Source organism: Eurosta solidaginis, chromosome 3 (assembly GCF_040869045.1).
Source record: "Eurosta solidaginis isolate ZX-2024a chromosome 3, ASM4086904v1, whole genome shotgun sequence".
Taxonomy (NCBI): Eukaryota; Metazoa; Arthropoda; class Insecta; order Diptera; family Tephritidae; genus Eurosta; species Eurosta solidaginis.
The window spans coordinates 69,920,535-69,938,832 of record NC_090321.1 but is presented as its reverse complement, the minus strand read 5'-3'; the positions used below and the strand labels follow the sequence as shown (position 1 = coordinate 69,938,832).

The window sequence follows — 18,298 nt, the reverse complement described above, 5'->3', positions numbered from 1 at the left end:
CGGAACCGGCCGGATCGGACCACTATAGCATATATCCTCCATACAACCGATTTTTCAGAAAAAGAGGATTTTGGTCATATCTTACTCAATTTAACAGATTGAAGCTTCAAACTTCACCATATAATTTCCTATATTGCACATATTGTTGCCTGAAAAAATTGATGAGATCGGTCGTATATATAGTATATATCCCCCACAACCGATTGTTCAGATAAGGAACTTTTCGTAATTACTGCCCTATTTTAAGAGATAGAGGCTTCAAATTTCAATGAATGTTTACGTATATAGCATATATTGTTATTTGAAAAAATCATAAAGATAGGTGGTATATAGTATATATATGGTGGTATATATAGTATATATATATAGTATATATATATTTTCGCAATTTTAGGCCCATTTTAACACCTAGAAGCTTCAAATTTCACCAAATCTTTACGTATATAGCATATATTGTTGTCTGAAAAATAGAGATCGGTGGTATATATATTATATACTTCATATAAACTGTCATTTTTCCCCCTTTTTTACGGCTAGAAGCTTCAAAATTCATCAAATTTCATCAAATAGTTACGTTTACGTCATATATTTTTGAAATACGTGATTCGTAGTCATAGTTTTTACATGCAGACCACAAAAAAAGTGAAGCTTTGCATCCTCACAAAAAGTACCTACCTATTTTTATACTCAGTTGAGCAGAGCTCACAGAGTATATTAACTTTGATTGGATAACGGTTGGTTGTACAGGTATAAAGGAATCGAGATAGATATAGACTTCCATATATCAAAATCATCAGGATCGAAAAAAAGTTTGATTGAGCCATGTCCGTCCGTCCGTCCTTCTGTCCGTTAACACGATAACTTGAGTAAATTTTGAGGTATCTTGATGAAATTTGGTATGTAGGTTCCTGAGCACTCATCTCAGATCGCTATTTAAAATGAACAATATCGGACTATAACCACGCCCACTTTTTCGATATCGAAAATTTCGAAAAACGGAAAAAGTGCGATAATTCATTACCAAAGACGGATAAAGCGATAAAACTTGGTGGGTGAGTTGAACTTATGACGCAGAATGGAAAATCAGTAAAATTTTGGACAATGGGCGTGGCACCGCCCACTTTTAAAAGAAGGTAATTTAAAATTTTGCAAGCTGTAATTTGGCAGTCGTTGAAGATATCATTTTGAAATTTGCCAGTAACGTTACTCCTATTACTATATGCATGCTTAATAAAAATTATCAAAATCGGAGAACGACCACGCCCACTTTAAAAAAATTTTTTTTAAAGTCAAATTTTAACAAAAAATTTAATATCTTTACAGTATATGAGTAAATTATGTCAACATTCAACTCCAGTAATGATATGGTGCAACAAAATGCAAAAATAAAAGAAAATTTCAAAATGGGCGTGGCTCCGCCCTTTTTCGTTTAATTTGTTCAAGATAGTTTTAATGCCATAAGTCGAACAAAAATTTACCAATCCTTGTGAAATTTTGTAGGAGCTTAGTTCCTGGGACTATAACTTATTCCTGTGAAAAAGGCCGAAATCGGTTGAAGCCGCGCCCAGTTTTTATACACAGTCGACCGTCTGTCCTTCCGCTCGGCCGTTAATACGATAACTTGAGCAAAAATCGATATACTAAACTTACTTCACGTACTTATCTGAACTCACTTTGTATTGGTATAAAAAATGGCCGAAATCCGACTATGACCACGCCCACTTTTTCGATATCGAAAATTACCAAAAACAAAAAAAATGCCATAATTCTATACTTAATACGAAGAAAGGGATGAATCATGGTATTTGGATTGGTTTATTGACGCGAAATATAACTTTGGAAAAAACTTTGTAAAATGGGTGTGACACCTACCATATTAAGTAGAAGAAAATGAAAAAGTTCTGCAGGGTGAAATAAAAAACCTTTGAAATCTTGGCAGGAATAGTGTTCGTGGTATTATATATATAAATAAATTAGCGGTATCCAACAGATGATGTTCTGGGTCACCCTGGTCCACATTTTGGTCAATATCTGGAAAACGCCTTCACATATACAACTACCACCACTCCCTTTTAAAAGCCTCATTAATACCTTTAATTTGATACCCATATCGTACAAACACATTCTAGAGTCACTCATTAACACTTTTCATTTGATACCCGTATCGTACAAACATATTCTAGAGTCACCCCTGGTCCACCTTTATGGCGATATCTCGAAAAGACGACCACCTATAGAACTAAGGCCCACTCCCTTTTAAAAAGACTCATTAACACCTTCCATTTGATACCCATATCGTACAAACAAAGTCTACAGTCACCCCTGGTCCACCTTTATGGCGATATCTCGAAAAGGCTTCCACCTATAGAACTAAGGCCCACTCCCTTTTAAAATGTTCATTAACCCCTTTCATTTGATACCCATATCGTACAAACAAATTCCAGGGTCACCCCTGGTCCACCTTTATGGCGATATCTCGAAACGGCGTCCACCTATGGAACTAAGGATCACTCCCTTTTAAAATACTCATTAACACCTTTCATTTGATGCCCATATCGTACAAACAAATTCTAGAGTCAACCCTGATCCACCTTTATGGCTATATCCCTAAATGGCGTCCACCTATAGAACTATGGCCCACTCCCTCATAAAATACTCTTTAATGCCTTTCATCTGATACACATGTCATACAAACACATTCCAGGATTACCCCCGGTTCATTTTCCTACATGGTTATTTATCCTTATGTTGTCACTATAGCTCTCAACTGAGTATGTAATGTTCGGTTACACCCGAACTTAACCTTCCTTACTTGTTTATTTTATATTTATCTTAAAAATCGTTTAGGTATGTAGATCTGTTCACTATATATTTCTTATCTTATACATGCCATTATTCGGAGATTACGAACGGGATAAGATTATTGTTCAGCCCCATTCATGAAAGGTATGAAGTCTTCGGCCCAGCCGAAGACAGTCCCGTTCGTACTTGTTTTATTTGTTTATACGTAATAATAAAATATTGCGTATACGCATTGGCACTCATATTTTCAGGTGGTGCGGATATACTTCCGTGTAATTGCTTGGTGTTTAATTAAACAACCTACTCATCAATAAAAAATATTGTAACGAATTTACTTGCAAATCCTCTTATTTGCAATCCTCTGCTAAGTTCGTATCGCTAAACTGTTGAATAAATAACTCCAATATTGAATAATGGAAAAATGGCCTTTATTAAAGTACTTCACAATAACACTTATACTTTGCTACTCGTTGGCTTAATAACCAAACTGATTGATAACTCAAATTAAACTCTACTATTGGCCGCCAGATCGCGTGCTTAATCAATAACTGATTGATTGCTCAACTCAAACTGAATTACTTCTTACTCGCTTGCCCCGCTTTTATAGTTTACGCTGCATACTTCTAGGCTCTTCGATTTCCAGAACTTACTAGTTGTTTCGGCTACAAAATCGCCAGCCACAACTACGTGCACAAATTATTGCTCTCTCTTGTGGCAACTCACATAAGATATATGCATGTGTTTGTGCATTGCCGCTCCGCTGCTCGTATACGTACATGGTACATATATGTAGACGCAGTTATTGTCGTATTTCGTTTATGTAGATACATAATGATTGAATTATTGATGTGCATTCACGTCACTGGTTAGCATCGGCTTAGAGACGATAGCATCGCTCAGTGCTGCTAACATTCGTTACAATATTATAGCGAATGATATCAAGTAGAGCACATCACCAGGCACGCCGAGTGTGTGGGCGGTTCTGAGGGGGCCCGCGATTTAGAGGTACTATGACATTTTTTTTAATTCAGAAGAGTCTTTAGTTATGTAGTGGGTAATTTTCATACCCCTGGATGACCAGGGTCTCGAGATATAGGCTAAAACGTGGGCCAGTGAATTGCCTAGACAGTGTTTATACAATATGGATATCAAATGAAAGCTGTTGATGAGTGCTTTAATACAGAGTAATATATTATCCAGAGACGGACTGGGACTGAGACTCGGAGTGGGATTGGGACTGGGACTGGAATAAAATACATACCACCCTCTGGGACAGGCAATAAGGGATGCAGAAGAATGAGAAGAAAGTGAGAGAAGAGAAAAGAGAGAAGGAGAAGGAGGTTGAGAAAGAATGAGACGAAGATGGACATAGAATAAGCGAAAAAAACGGAGGGATGAGTGAATAAAAGTATTAGGAAAAAGTGAAGAGCGGGAAGGGCAGAGTCAGACGGAAAAAGCTTATTAAAATGTATGCAGATTGGCAAATTTAGGGCAGGACAACGTCTGCCGATTCTTCTGGTAGATATATATATAGATTAAAATAAATTTTAACTTCAATAACCGCAAACGAAAATTTTCAACCAAAGTTTGATAACCACAAATAAATTTGCAATTTCGATATCATTTAAATAAATATAGCTGTGCACACACACGCACAGTGCATTTATGTCAGTATGTACGTAAGTTTTTGTTTAAGTTTTTATTTAGGAGCAAAAGTTCCAGCAAGTTAAGTTGGCAAGTCAGCTATCAGCTTGCCTTCATGGTGAGCTTCAAAATAAAAGATGGATTAAGAACAACTGTTAGCATTTTCTGGTAGATTAATGGCCATGTCCACGATGACAAGGGCTAGTATAGAAGGAGGTATAATGATAGTTAATAAAGAAATAAGTGTAAGACACGATAACTTCCGAAAAGATTTTAGGTAGAGCTCCTCTTCCAACTAGCGTCGTGCTTCTTTTAATTATTCCTAAAAATTGGCGGGACGGGACCTACTTGTTTTATGCCGACTCCGAACGGCATCTGCAAAGCATACACTGAGAGCCTTTCATGGCAGCAATACACTCGGAGTGATAGCCTAACATTGCAGAGGGGCGACCCTGCATAGAAAAATGTTCTTCTAATTGAAAAGACTTGTTTCTAAAATTTTAATATTGCTTTGTGCGGGGGCATGAACCCAGAATCTTCGGTGTGGATGACGGAGCACACTATCATCACACCACGGTGGTCGCCGTTTTGCTGACCATGTCAAGTTGTGTGAATGGACGAAGACGCTCCGGTCAATAAAATATTTCTAATCGCACTCGTATTTTCAGGCAGCACTTATCTACAAAAGGAGGGCGGAGGAGTACTTAATCTCTCTTGGCCCTCCGGAATCAGCCTCAATTGCCGCGAAACAGGGAAACGAAACCATCAAAATTGCTTAGGCGGTTAGGTACCAATTAATGAAAATGATGATGATGGATTGCTTGCCTTAGATCTGGATATGAAATAAGGTAGATGTGGCTTTTTCATGAGAGATCAAATCTTCTCCGTAAGTCTTAAAACGAGTCTGACTGATTTATAAATATTTTCAGGGTTCAAGTTTGCAAGAGAGATCCACTTTACCATGGCAATGTTCGTAATTCCAGAAGCATTAGCGCTTTGAATTACATGACTCATCACGCAGTGCTTGCCGGGAAGGCCTCACTGTCTGAAAAGTCTTCCGCACAAAGGGGAGTCTGGACTGAAACACTCTTCTTGCTGGAGCTCATGTCGTCCAAGTCAGGAATACTGTGCCATACGAGGTCGGTTTCGACCCCCAGCCGATTAGGGGCTTAGAATATACCCGCACCTAGTATGCCTGTCGTAAGAGGCGACTAAAATACTAAATTCATTCAAGGGGTTGTGGACTGCAACCCTTTCAATGGTTTGCCAGCGCAATTTAGAGCTTTTCCAACCCAATTGTCAACCTCACCTACCCTTGGCGAATCCTGTTTCTTTATGTGGTCATACTAAATCGTTGTCGAGATGGTCGGGTACCTTAACGGTGTTTGTTACCGGAACATACCGGATTTGCATAACAACAACAACAACAGGTCGGTTTCGATGTCGCCTTCGCAATCTCTTTCATATTCTTCTACCTTAGTGAGAGTAAAGCTAAGCCTAGATTCTCGATTTTGCAGAAGTTGAGATTGATACAACCTCTCCCCTTTCATCCGATCTAAAGTCACAGTATGTACTGGCATTGGTTCCAGTGAGATGGGCAGAGCACCTGCCATCCACTTTCGGTAAGAAGTTTCTCGCTGCTCCGCAAGAATAGCCTCAGTCCAAAAGTTTTATTTGCTGACTTGTGGCCCAACTTTTCAAAATCAGTATTCCGAATAGCCTACAGACTGCCAATTCCGGTTCTTAAGAAGCCTTACAAGTCGAATGATTCGAAATCCAAGTTGCATAGGATTACTTTTTATTCTGGATTCCAGAAGATATAATCTTTAAACTAGTTTGAGGCAAACGAAAGTAAGGTCAGGCATTCTCAGCCTTAACTACTGCTTGGCTGTTCCATCTTGCCATATATTTTTGATCCGTCGGTGAAAAAAGCAGTGGAATTTGAGTTTAATTTCTTGATGTTTTTCAATTTGTTCCTTTCCCCGACTCAGCTCGAACATTTTTGCCAACGCACGGTTTCCTAAAATCCAGTTGATGACAGTTTTCCACATCTAAAAGTAGAACTATATTCGACCTACTCATATGGTAGCTAATTTCAAATATGCTAAGCAAGTCGATTGCGAGAGGTTAAGTTTGACTTAATTTGAAAGCAGTCCTATTAAGAGCATATTAGCCCGTCGCTGTACCTTACTCGTCTTCTTTAGGCAAGTGGTTTTGCTGGGAGTGTCCATCGGATCTAAGCAGCACAGAGGACGTAGTGCCTCCCTACACCGTACATCCAGTGCTTATATGTTCCTAAGAAGAGTAACAACGTTTTGTAGTATGTCTGTAGGTCAGTCAACCTACAGTCAAAAAGCTTACATTTTATACCTTTCCAATATGTACTTTGAATTTTCATTTCTTTACATTTCTAAATCTTAAGCAAACATCTTCAACAGTAAATACCATAATGCATATTTTTTTTAAGTAAATGCACCTTATTTTACTTTAAAACCAATGAACTTCCCTACAACATTGTGTGAAGAAACAAAGTAAAAGATAAGCGGAACAAATCTCCATGTGAGCTCTCACGTTGAACAAGAGTTAACTTACATAGTATTTAGGATGCCCTACCGGAAAATAAGTTGTCTGTGATTGGCACGGCAAAATGCTTATATTATGACATGGGAGTTGATGAAAATGTTCTTGTCTGACTTACTCTTTTGAGAACCAGAGATAATGATATCTACTCGACGTACGAATTAATGAAAGTAGATGTCGTGGAGTAAAAAAACGTCGTTGGTGTTCGCGATTGCTTCCTCGATTACGCGCAACTTAAACCGTATCTCTTAAATAAAAATGGATGGTTGTGTGTGCGTGATTGTGTCCTATGGGCGTTTAAAGTATTTATAGTAGGTTCGCGAGGTAGCCAGGCATTTGTCCGAGTCTATTTGTTCTAAACGTGTGCTATTTGAATATGGGCACTAGACTGGGTCGATTTATTAACTGATATCGCGCCATCGATTTTTCGATAGGATTTGGGCTCAGAAAAAAAGTTCCACTGCGCATACCCAAAAAAATTATTTCCAAACCTGCGAAAAAAGAGTAAATTTTTCGGCCAAAACACTCCCCAAAACCCAAAAAATATTTTTTTTTTTGCAAAAAACTGTTATCGCCAACGTTTTTACAACAGTTTTTCGAAAAAAAAAAATATTTTTTGTGTTTTGGGGAGCGTTTTAATGGAACAATTGACCCTTTCGCCATTTTTTTTCCCAGGCTCGAAAATTATTTTTTTGGGTATGCGCAGTGGAACTTTTTTTCCTGAGCACAAATTCTATCGAAAAATCGATGGCGCGATTTCCGTTAATTTTCGTCCAAACAAATCGACCCGACCCAATGTGTACCCCTAATATATTGTATAGAATTTTGGAAGAGGTTTAATGGCTATAATATCTAACAAATTATTTTAAAGAGATGTGCAGTAGTTAGTACAGAAATTATATAAGTATACTAGCAGACCCGGCAGATGTTGCTCTGCCCTAGCTTTGGTCTATCTGCATAACTTTTAAGTAGTTCTTACCTCTTACTCTACTTTCCCCTCTCTCCCCCTTTTACTTGTCTTTTTGTTCACTCTGCCCTCTAAAAAAAAAAAAAAAATAAATGTAAGGCGCGATAACCTCCGAAGAGATCTAAGGCCGAGCTTCTCTTCCAATTTGCGTCGTGCTCCTCTTGATTATCCCTACAAATTGGCCGGACGGGACCTACATGTTTTAAGCCGACTCCGAACGGCATCTGCAAGACAGATGGGTTTTCACTGGGAGCTTTTCATGGCAGAAATACACCCTGAGCGCTTGCCAAACACTGCCGAGGGGCGACCCCGCTTAGAAAAATTTTTCTTCTAATTTAAAAACCTTATTTATAAAATTTTGATGTTGCTTTGCCCGGGGTGCGAACCCAGGGCATACGGTGTGGTAGGCGGAGCACGCTACCATCACACCACGGTGGCCGCCGCTCTGCCCTCTGCCTTTATTTTTTCTGTGTCTCTTTCTCCCCTCCCGTCTTTTCCCTCACTTTTTTTCGCTCAATCTATCCATGTCTTATCTTCGTCTAACTCTATCTCTTTCCCTTCCCTTTTTCCCAGTGCCACCCCAAGTCCAAGCCCCAGTTCCAGTCCCAGGCCCAGTTCCAGTCTCAGTGCCACTCCCAGTCCCAGTCCTAGTCCAATCCCCAGTCCCAGTTCCAGTCGGTCCCTGCTACATTTCCTGAACTAAGTGGAACTGGGTAGACAGAAGAAGGAAGGAGAAGTAAAAATAAGAAGAATATGAGAAAGAGGGTGATTTTGATGAGAAGGGAGGACCACTTTTTAAATGTAGGAATGAAAATTTTCGCAACGTCTGCCAGGTATGCTAAGTAGTTAATAATAAACGGGAAAACTGACTCAGGCCGAATGCTACCTCTTTATTTGATCCGCAGTAGCTTCTACAAAAATGTAGTCAGGTATGCAAAGCTGTGAAATGAAAAACAAAAGTAGATTACTTTATGACAGCTCCTTAACATTAATGTTTCGCCCCCAGAGCTCCCGCAAAGATTGTGTTCAGCCAGTGTTGGAAGTTGGTTTGGAAAACTCTAAGGCTCCTCAAACCTATGGGGGTCCAATTTCTACGTCAACAAGCCTTGAGAAGTTTGTTCGTGTCAACGACATCATCCTCGCTCATGATGGAGGGCACAATGAAATTTCTTTTCCAGCGGATCAAAACTACACTTGCCGTCCAGCTGTAAAAATTTCGCTACGAGACTCACACTCGATCGCAAGATCTTAGCAGCCGCAAAAAGTTTAATCTCCGAGCTTACCTAGACAGTAATAGGTTCAGCAAATAGTTGTGAACTCTACTTACGATTTTGTAGAGTTCGTAATGTGGATCTTGGAGGGCTTCCAATAAGCACATCCAATAATTAACAAATAAGCAACTTTATGTTTAACCATCCAATTTCTCCGGGTTTTATTATTTTTATAATATCTTTAACTTTCACAGTTTTTACAATATAACTTACCTAAAGTCGTCCTTACGTTTTTCAGTGCCAAATTATAATGGCCGAGCCACTCACACGCCGGGTTGCATTCGCCCGTGCGAGCGTGTTCGGTCAACTAGTACATACATCAGCTGATGTATGGTTGATGTGGTAAATTGCTCTTAGGCTGTCGTTACATCATCCTTTTTGGGGAAAAGAAGAATTGACAAAGTGATCAATTTTGTCACATTCTTCTTTGGCCAAACGCATATATATTTATACTAGCAGACCCGGCAGACGTTGTTCTGCCCTAAATTTGGCCTATCTGCATACATTTTAATAAGCTTTTTCCGTCTAACTCTGCCCTACCCCTCTACACTTTTTCCTAATCTTTTGATTCACTCCTCCCTCCGTCTTTTTCGCTTCATCTCCATCTTCGTCTCATTCTATCTCTTTCTCAGTCTCCTTCTCTCTTTTCTTTTCTCTCAAGTTTTTCTCCTTCTTCTTCATCTCTTCTTGCCAGTCCCAGAGGGTGGTATGTATTTTGTTTCAGTCCCATTCCGAGTCTCAGTCCCAGTCCCACTCCGAGTCTCAGTCTCAGTTCTAGTCCTAATCCCAGTCCTAGTCCGCCTCTGGTATACTTCCCGGAAAAAAGCATCGTAAGTACTAATATAGGCAAATTTATATACGAAATTTCAGGCAAATCGAATAGGACGTATGTAAATAGGTATGTGGGTATTATTAATTCTTGTCTTTATTTCGGCTTCGCATGCATATTTATCAGTTTTGCCAGGTTGATGCGACTAAACCGAATACCACAATGAACTTTAGAGCTCTCAGCAACAGCTTTCATTCGATATCCATAATACACACACATTCAAGGGGTATCCGTATCCATGTTTTGGCCTATATCTCGAGACCCTAGCCACTCGGCGGTGTACAACTTTACTCTTTATTATAGCACACATCAACAGCTTCAATTTGATACCCATAATGTAAAAACATATGCTAGGTGTATCCGGGTCCACGTTTTGGGCTATATCTCGAGACCCTAGCCTCCCAGTTGTATCAAAATTATCCTGTGCTATAGCACTCATCAACAGCTTTCATTTGACATACATATTGTATAAACACATGCTAGGGGTACCCGGGTCCACGTTTTGGGCTATATCTCGAGACCCCAGCCTCCTAGTTGTATCAAAATTATCCTGTACTATAGCACCCATCAACAGCTTTCATTTGATATCCATATTGTATAAACACATTCTAGGGGTACCCGGGTCCACGTTTTGGGCTATATCTCGAAACCCTAGCCTCCCAGTTGTATCAAAATTATCCTGTACTATAGCACTCATCAACAGCTTTCAGTTGACATATATATTGTATAAACACATTCTAGGGGTACTCGGGTCCACGTGTTGGGCTATATATCGAGACCCTAGCCTCCCAATTGTATGAAAATTACCCTGTACTATAGCACTCATCAACAGTTTTCATTTGATATCCATATTGTATAAACACATTTCAGGGGTACCCGGGTCCACGTTTTGGGCTATATCTCGAGACCCTAGCCTCCCAGTTGTTTGCAAATGATCCTGTACTATAGCACTCATCAACAGCTTTCATTTGGTATTAATATTGTATAAACACATGCTAGGGGTACCCGGGTCCACGTTTTGGGCTATATCTCGAGACCCTAGCCTCCCAGTTGTATGAAAATTACCCTGTACTATAGCACTCATCAACAGTTTTCATTTGATATCCATATTGTATAAACACATTTCAGGGGTACCCGGGTCCACGTTTTGGGCTATATCTCGAGACCCTAGCCTCCCAGTTGTATGCAAATGATCCTGTACTATAGCACTCATCAACAGCTTTCATTTGGTATCCATATTGTATAAACACATGCTAGGGGTACCCGGGTCCACGTTTTGGGCTATATCTCGAGACCCTAGCCTCCCAGTGGTATCAAAATTATCCTGTACTATAGCACCCATCAACAGCTTTCATTTGATATCCATATTATATAAACATATTCTAGGGGTACCCGGGTCCACGTTTTGGGCTATATCTCGAGACCCTAGCCTCCCAGTTGTATCAAAATTATCCTGTACTATAGCACACATCAACAGCTTTCATTTGATATCCATATTTTATAAATACATTCTAGTGGTACCCGGGTCCACGTTTTGATCTCAAGACCCTAGGCACGTAGCGAAAAAAGGTAGACGTTGGCCGATTCTCAGACCTACCCAATATGCTCACAAAATTTCATGAGAATCGGTTCAGCCGTTTCGGAGGAGTTAAGCCTCTAAAACCGTGACAGAAGAATTTTATATATTAGATTAGGTCGTACCTCCCCTTTTTAATTCGTTGGTTCGGAACCATTTTTATTAATAATTGAAAAAAATTTTATACATCGGAATAGTTAAATTTTAGTTACATTTTTATAGTTCATTGTAACTTAAATAAAAGGTATAAATATTACTAATATTTTAATTTACGACAAAATATATTGAATGTTTTTTTTTTTGTAAATATTTGTGCCTTACATATTGAATTTAAAGTTTTACATTTTGTATTACATATTAAGTATGTATTTTTGTGTTACGGACAATTTTATAAAAAAAGTTTTTTTTTTGGAATATACAAAATTTGTGTTATTTTCTCTTTTTGATTTTTGTTTTAACAGTTTTTAAGCCTTCGTGGCTGCTTAAATGCTAATAGGAAAATTTTCGATTTGTTTTTCAATCAAATTTAAAGTGAAAGTATTGGAGTAATGTTAATTTACTTTACTTAGGCGGTTTTTATGTACCACCTTTTCTTTGTTTTTAACTTCATCAAAAATAGTTAAATTAGGTTCGTTAATTTATCTCCGATTTTTACAATTAAAAGTCGTGCAGTTTTATCGTACAGGTTTTTACTTTGTAATTTACTTTTATTAATCAGATTTTGTCCCATTTTGGGCATGTTCTGCATCCTAAACTTAACTTCTTTGGCATAGTTTTCGACGTTATAAATTGGGTCAATTGTTTCTTTTGTCAATTCATTAGGCAAAGTTGCCTTTTTCCCAAAAACTAACTCGTAAGGCGAAAATTGGTTGTCGAAAACTGTGCTACTTGTAGTATTGTGTAGGAAAGTAAAGTATTTTAAATAAACATCCCAATCAGAAAAAGTATCTTTTAAATATGCACGTAAGTATTCATTAAAAACTCTATGATTACGTTCAATCGTGCCAACAGTTTCATGATGGTATGCAGTTGAAAAATTATGTTGAATATTTAAAAGCTTTGTTAATTCTTCGAATAATTCATTTTTAAATTCAGTACCTAAATCTGATTTTATGACATTCATTGTGCCGTATGTTAAAATGAATCCTTCAAAAATAGTTGAAGCGATTGTTTTTGCCGATTTGTCTGGCACAGCGACTGTTACCAGGTATTTAGTCATGTCGCAAATCATGGTAAGTGCGAACTTGTTACCATATTTGGACTCAGGTAGGGGTCCTATTGTGTCAATTACTAGTATATCAAATGGTTTACAAGGAGTTGGTGTTAAAACAAGTTTTTCTTTTGTTTTAGGTTTAACCTTGTTTAAAAGACAATTTTTACAATTTTTGATATATTTCGATATATCACGAGTCATGTTCTTCCAATAAAATTTTGTTCGCAGTTTGGCGTAAAGTCTTTTCATTCCGCAATGTCCACCAGAAATGGGATCATTATGGTATATTTTCATTAGTTTTAATTTTGTATCCTCATCTGTTACTGTCTCCACTGGATCTGTTAGTATAATTTCTAATGATTTTAAAATTTTATTTCCAATATTTTTGAAATTTGTAATAGTATAATGTTCGAACAAAATATCGTTTTTAGGCCATTCAATTTTCTTAATTCTCGTTTGCCGGCTTCTGATTCAAGCCTCGAAAGTAATTTCTCTAAAGTCATTATTTCGTTAACAAGCTCAAAACTAAGTAACTCGAGTTTCTTATGTTTAATATGCGCAAAAATTCTTAAATTTGTTGTTTTATTATTTTTATCGTACGTAATTGCGGATCTTATTCGTGGGACTTTTTTCGAAAAATGAAATGAAAATTTGTCGTAGACATGTAAAGTAATTTGTTTTTCGTCGTTTTTGTCTGTTTTCCTATGTAAATTTTTGTCGTTTGCCTTTTTTGTCTTGGCTCTTGTCTGTACTGCCAAAATTTGTTTCTTAGCTTCTTTAATCTCATCGATTGTTATACGCGATAGTGCATCAGCACAAACGTTTGATTTACCTTTTATATATACAATAGTAAAGTTATATTCAGATAGTTCCAGTTTTATTCTTGAAAGTTTTGAAGATGGGTCTTTCATGTCGAATAAGTATACTAGAGGTCTATGGTCTGACTTTACAATAAAATGGCTAACATACCCATATGGTCGAAATTGCTTTATTGCGAAATAAATAGCTAAGAGCTCCAATCCTATAATGGGTTTTTTTCTGTTCGGCTTTATTAAATGCTTTAGAAGCGAAACAAATTGGCAAATCACTACCTTGCTGTTCTTGACTCAAAATAGCGCCACATCCAGTTGTGGAAGCATCAACGAATTGAATGAATTGTTTAGTAAAATCTGGATATTGAAGTAATTTTGGTGAAAGTAACGCTGCTTTCAAAGATAAAAATGCTCTTTCGCACTCTACATCCCATACAAATTCAACTCTTTTTCAATCGGTTCAAAAGCGCCGCCAAAGACGCAAAATTAGGTATAAACCGTCTGTAATAGTTTGCAAACGCGACGAATCGTCGTCCCGCGTCTTTATCAGTCAGTTTCGTATACTTTTTAACTGCGTTTATTTTAGAGTCGTCTGGCAACAAACATTTGGCTGAACATTTATGACCTAAAAATGTAACTTCTGTTCGTAAAAAGTTGCATTTATTTGGGTTAAGTTTGAGATTGAAAGATCTACAAGTATCGAAAACTTTTGAAAGATTTTTAATATGGTGTGCTTCGCTACAACGTATGACGACAATATCGTCGACGTATAAAAATGCGACGTTGGGTGGTATACCCGAAAAAGCTATTGTCATCATTCGTGAGAATGAATTTGGTGCTATATTTAAACCGAATGGAAGCACTTTCCATCTAAATGCACCTCGGTCAGTGCTGAAAGACGTAATGTCACGTGAGTCAGGATGCAAGGGGATTTGATGAAATACTGAAAAAAGATCTAATGTGGAAAAATGCTTTGCTCTACCGAGATTGTCTAAAATATCGTCAACTCTAGCTAGTGGAAATTTATCAGCAATGAATTTTTTGTTTACTGCGCGAAAATCTACGCACATACGATATGCTTTCTGACCATTAGTATCCTTCTTTGGGACTACAATCAAAGGAATATTGTAATTCGAATAACTGGGTTCAATCAAATCGTTATCTAACAATTTAATTACTTGGCGATTTATTTCTTCGCGTTGAGAGTATGGCAATCTATAGTTTTTAACATATACCGGTTCGTTGTCTGTCAATCTTAATTTTTGCTCGTAGAAGTTATTTAAAGTCATTTTGTCCGTGTCAAGAGCGAAAATGTCGGCATAATCTATGCAAAGGTCAAGTAATTTACTTGGAGCATGTTGAGGTATTTGATTTTTATACTCAGTTGAGCAGAGCTTACAGAGTATATTAACTTTGATTGGATAACGGTTGGTTGTACAGGTATAAAGGAATCGAGATAGATATAGACTTCCATATATCAAAATTATCATGGCTAAACGAGCGTGGCAACACCGGCACATTGGCAGGTGCAACCCTGCCGCCCACTTAACACACCACACACTAACACTAACACGTTCACACACATAAATTGTCACACCACACATATACACTCATATATAAACAAAATCATAATTTGTATAATTTTCATCCGACTCGGTCGATTCGCGCCATCGCAGCTACAAGTTGTTAAATAAATAATTGCTGTACCTTCCTTAAAGTTGGAAATCCTTTTTCTTTTCATTTTATTTTCGCTACGATTGTTCGAAGGTGAGTGCAGTGGAGTGAATAGTGCAGATAAAAGGGCTAAAGTTAGCTAAGGTCCATCAAGCCGTAAAGAAAGGCACCTATGGACAGTGAAAACAAAAAAAACAATACAGTCCACACAAAAAAAAATAAATAAATAACAAAATATTATACAAAAGCCCAAGTGCAAAATAGTTAAGTGCACTAACAAAAAAATTCATAAAATACATAGATTGGACATAAAAAATTAATAAACCAAAAGATTGGGCGCGGTGCAAAATAATTACAAAAACAAAATATACGTGGAAAATCACATAAAATAAAACAAAACAGAACGGGCGCGAAAACTGCAAAAATATAGAATAAAACATACCTAACTAAGGAAAGAAAAATATATACATTTTACTGTAAAAGTGAGAACACATTAGGGTGAAAAAAAAAAAAATTTATTAAAAATCCGCAAAACACAATATTTTAAAAATTGTTATTAAACGTTTAAAAAATTAAATTGAAGGTTAAATATAATTCCGAGCGTGTATTTATAACACAGACAAAAATTAAAAAAAAAAAAAAATACACTAAAACTTACTTAAAACCTAATACCAACAACACAGGTACCCACTCTAACCTCCTAATATATTGCGGTAAGTTGTATCTAAACAGTTATAGAATTGCCTTAGTGGAAAAAAGAAAAGAAAAAAGAAAAATTCTCAAAACGAAATAATATACACTACAGGCTAATGCTAATTTTCTTGTGCTAGCACAATAGCAAATCTAAAAGACCGCTATAATTGCAAGTATATACTTGCCAATATTATCCCGCAATACTCCTTCGCCTTTCAAAAAAGAGCTCGAAGCAGGATTGCTTAACCAAAACAATATATATATATAAGTATAAAAAATTAATTGCGGCAAAAAGTAGGATTTGTATTATATCATATATACATATCACATACTTCTATATTACATATACAAATATAAATTTATCGTCCCGTTGTTTGCACCCAAAAAGATCATAATATACATATTTTGATCAACATTATATCTAAACATACGGTAAAATAAACTATTGAGCCCATATACAAATCATACACATATAGATCCATAATAAAGGAGAAAATACCAAAAAATAAAAAAACCCCCTCTACTGCTTATTTTTCTTGTTGCTAAGCGCAACTTAATCTCCATAAAACAAAAACAAATTAACATTCAAGTTTTCACTTGCAAATTTATCCCGCAATACCCCCTCTGCTTGCGTCTCTTAACATATCCATAAGTCAAGCAAAGGCAGGATTGTGTAAACTAAATAAGCAGTAGGCACAAGAAAAAGGAAAAATAATAATCATTTCCAACGCACTTTACTTTACTTACTTATTACTTAAATACATATATTAAAAAGCATATTCAGGGTAAGATTTGCACAAACAAATAAACGTTTGGTCAGCGACAAAGCTGCAATATAAGAAAAAACCCAAATCACCAGTTCCTTGACTTTAAAGGAAAGAAAACCAAAACAAAACAAGTAAGGACGGTACTGTCTTCGGCTGTGCCGAAGACTTCATACCTTTCATGAATGGGGCTGAACAATAATTTTATCCCATTCGTAATATCCAAATAATCCAAATAATCGGCTTAATAAGATATGAAATATATAGTAAACAGATGTACATACCTAAGTAATTTTTAAGATAAATATAAACTAAACTATATTGACAAAGCTAAAAAAACTTAAGGAAAAAAATTTTATTTGAACAATTAGTTGAAAGGGAGAAAAACTAAATTGCGTTAAACCTGGCTGTAAGACAGCCATGGCTTAATCGACTAACCTCATTGTTCTGATAATTTCGATGGGTCTGTCATTCTGTAATAATGATTAAAATTGTATTAACAACAGCCAGGAGCACATAAAAATATTCCATCATGGTCACTGTATGGCGTTTCATAAGTTATCGCCTTTACACTGTCCGGAGATAAACTGGTCAGTAACCAATCAATAGCAGTTTGTTGCTTCGTAGTGGCAAGATTTTCCAAAAGTGAATGCAGTCCCAGCTGCTCCAATTTCCTCCCAAGTATATCGTTTGACGAATTTCGACAAATGTTAAAGTCTCCTACAAGAACATTTTTTTCTAAATTTTCATTGAAGAGCTCCTTAGTATCCTCTTCCAGCATTCTTCTAAATGTCGGCAATGAGAATGACGGATTTCGGTATACCAACGCAATAGCTATATTTGCCTTTGATATCGCCAAAAACTGATAAACTTTTGCAGCTACATACTGGAGTTTTCTGGAATTTACTGTAAAACTGCGAGCGAGGTCAGGCTTACAATAAATTATAATTCCGTTTCGAGGACGACTTTGTACAGTTGAGCCAACTCCATCAATCCTAGCAACTATATCAAAGCCTTCGATTTGTATATCTTCTCCTGGCAAAGCCCAGGACTCTACGAAACAAAGAATATCCACGGAACAAATAAGTTGGTCTGCTCTTATTTCATCGATATTCTTTCCCAAGCTTCTTATATTTTGATAATATAAAAGAAGGCTGTCAGTTGGTCGCTGAATAGCAAACTTGAAGTGGGTAGCTATTTTTTTTTCTGAACGAAGTACACTTAGTTGCTTTTGAACCGGTTCGTTGGCTGTAAACGGTTTTGGTGGAACGAAATTACCTATAATAAATAAGCCAGATGCACTTGTCGCTCTACTGCACGCAACGTATAAGGCAGATCGACTTATTCCTCTCTTTGTATGAACAACAACCTGCCTATAGGTTGCTCCTTGACTTTTATGGATCGTGATTGCCTCTGCTGGTACCAAAGGAAACTGTCTCCTTTCTACAGTAACTTGGTCGTTTCTTCTATACT

General features: G+C 37.0%; 1 protein-coding gene across 1 annotated transcript in view; it reads left to right on the top strand.

Annotated features, from left to right (window-relative positions):
• LOC137243909 (uncharacterized) overlaps positions 1-18,298 on the top strand; it is a 489,952-nt gene that overhangs the window by 81,801 nt on the left and 389,853 nt on the right. The window lies entirely within an intron of this gene.